The following is a 2,782-nucleotide window of genomic DNA, read 5'->3' on the forward strand; positions in this document are numbered from 1 at the left end:
GGAGCACCCGGAGTGAACCCACACCTGCACGGCGAGACATTTCCCACCGTGCAGTCCTGTCTTTTGAATATTAAAATGTCCAATTAAAAATCACAGTAGCTTTTTTACCAATTACTGCCAATCACCAAAACACACGTGGCCCCGCCCCCCTTTTAAATCTAATCTACCTCAGACATCAGTTGATGTCTAAAGTCAACTGATGTCCAGCATCCATTCATGCTGGATGGACTTTGCATCTGTTTTTGAACCGGCGTAGAGATGGTGGAGTTAGAGCCTTTTTGATTCGTTTCCACAGTGATGTCTTTTTCTGGGGGTTCTCTTCTTCTTCAGAAATATTGTTCTCCTCAGCTGACTCTGCTTGCAGTTCTAATTCCTGAGGTTTTGTTTGGACTTCATCTTTGTTTAATGTAACCTTTATTTGTGGAGGCGATGTTTTCTGATTTTCCATTAGACCACACTCCTCCTCTGTGGAAACTACATGAAGTATTGTCTCAGTTTGTTCAGGAGCAATCAGGGGGATCTCAGGTATTTTTTCTGAATCAGGATTTGCTGTCATAGTCATTGGGACCAAATGTTGATCTGTCTCAATCGAGTTTACCACAGTTTCCAGTTCAGGTTTTTCTTCAGTCATCTGCTGTTCTTTAGCGATCTCTGTTTCTATTGTGTGAATCTCGTTTTTAACGAAGACTGTCTGATCCTGAATTGTTTCTACTGTAGAAACTTCTTGTTCTATGTTTGCTCCAGTAACGTTTTCCTTACAGAGGCTCTCCAGTTCAGATGCATCTCTCGTTGCTGCCTTTCTCTTGATCTTGCGTTTAGATTTCTTTGAACGCTTTTTCTCATCCTTCGGGTCTCCATTTGGTTGTGTTATGGAGACCGTTTCTTCTTCTATCACCTGCAGTGCTTCACCGATGGCTGTTTCATTCGTGTGAATTTCGTTTTTGATGGCCTCTGCCTGGTCTCCAACCATTTCCAGTACTGAAAGTTCTTTCTCAATGTCACCAGAAACATTTTCCTTACAGAGGCTCTCCGGTTCAGATGCATCTCTCGTCGCTGCCTTTCTCTTAATCTTACGTTTAGATTTCTTTGAACGCTTTTTCTCATCCTTCGGGTCTCCATTTTGTTGTGCTATGGAGACCATTTCTTCTTCTATCACCTGCTGTACTTCACTGATGGCTGTTTCATTCGTGTGAATCTCGTTTTCGATTCTCTCTGTCTGGTCTCCAACTCTTTCCAGTACTGAAAGTTCTTTTTCAATGTTGTCACCAGAAATGTTTTCATTACTGACAGCTTTCAGTTCAGATGCATCTCTCATTGCTGCCTTTCTCTTAATCTTACGTTTAGATTTCTTTGAACGCCTTGTCTCATCTTTCGGGTCTCCATTTGGTTGTACTATGGAGACCGTTTCTTCTTCTATCACCTGCAGTGCTTCACCGATGGCCGTCTCATTCGTGTGAATCTCGTTTTCGATTCTCTCTGTCTGGTCTCCAACTATTTCCAGTACTGAAAGTTCTTTCTCAATGTCACCAGAAACATTTTCCTTATAGAGACTCTCCAGTTCAGATGCATCTCTCGTCGCTGTCTTTCTCTTGATCTTGCGTTTAGATTTCTTTGAACGCCTTTTCTCATCCTTCGGGTCTCCATTTTGTTGTGCTATGGAGACCATTTCTTCTTCCATCACCTGCTGTACTTCACCGATGGCTGTTTCATTCGTGTGAATCTCGTTTTTGATGGCCTCTGCCTGGTCTCCAACTATTTCCAGTACTGAAACTTCTTTTTCAATGTTGTCACCAGAAATGGTTTCATTACTGACAACTTTCAGTTCAGATGCATCTCTCGGTTGTTTTCTAAGGGATAAAAAATCCTCAGTTTGGGTTGAAATGGTTTTATAAACTGGTTCCAAGTGACATCTGTTCTCCAGCACATCCATCTCCGTTTGCGTTGATATTGATTGACCGACTGGTTTCAAGTGACATCTGGTCTCAGGCACATCCATCTCCGTTTGGACTGAAGCACATTGGTAAACTGGTGAGGTGTCTTGTGATTCACTCTGAGTCTGAACAGAAACCATAGTCTTCTTCCTCTGTCTTGTCTCTGAGAGTAATTTCCTCGTCAGATCTTTTTGCTGTTTCAGTTTAGCGTTTAGTTTCTGATTTACATCCAACATGTCATCGAGTTGCTTCCTTAAGTATTTTTGTACTTCCATATGTTCCAGTTCAGACTCCTTGCATTTGGCTTCATACAAAAATGTTGCTTGACTTGTCTTTTCTGGAGAGTGGGGCAAATTCTGAATTTCAATTAAACTCTCTTCTTGAACATTTTCTTCTGTTTTATCAACAGGAACCTCAGTTAAGTTTCCAGTTTGGATGTTGTCCATGGGTTTTCCCAGAGATGGATGTTTCTCCCCTTTTTGATCCAGTGTCTCCTGCGGTTTTAAGATGGATTCCTCTTTTGTGACCAGCTGTGTTGCAGTGTTCTTAGAATAACTGTCCTTTTCCAAGGAAGCAACCTCATCACGTTCTTCAGCCGGCATTGAAAGATTTTTAGTTTCAATGTTGTCAGCAAAAAAACTTACATCTATGCAAGGTTCATTGTTGGGGAGGATTTTCCATAACGTCTTTTTTCCGCTGCTGGAAAAAGCTCCCTGGTAATTTTGCTTTTCCGGCAGAGGACCGTCATTGATATCACTGTTTTCAGTGAAAAACGTCAGATCGATGCAAGCATCTGACTGGGGAAAAGATTTCCACAACAGTGGGGGCTTCTTGTTGCGCCTAGTCTTTGA

Source organism: Poecilia latipinna, unplaced genomic scaffold (assembly GCF_001443285.1).
Source record: "Poecilia latipinna isolate Pla-1442-1.1 unplaced genomic scaffold, P_latipinna-1.0 Scaffold1103, whole genome shotgun sequence".
Lineage (NCBI taxonomy): Eukaryota > Metazoa > Chordata > Actinopteri > Cyprinodontiformes > Poeciliidae > Poecilia > Poecilia latipinna.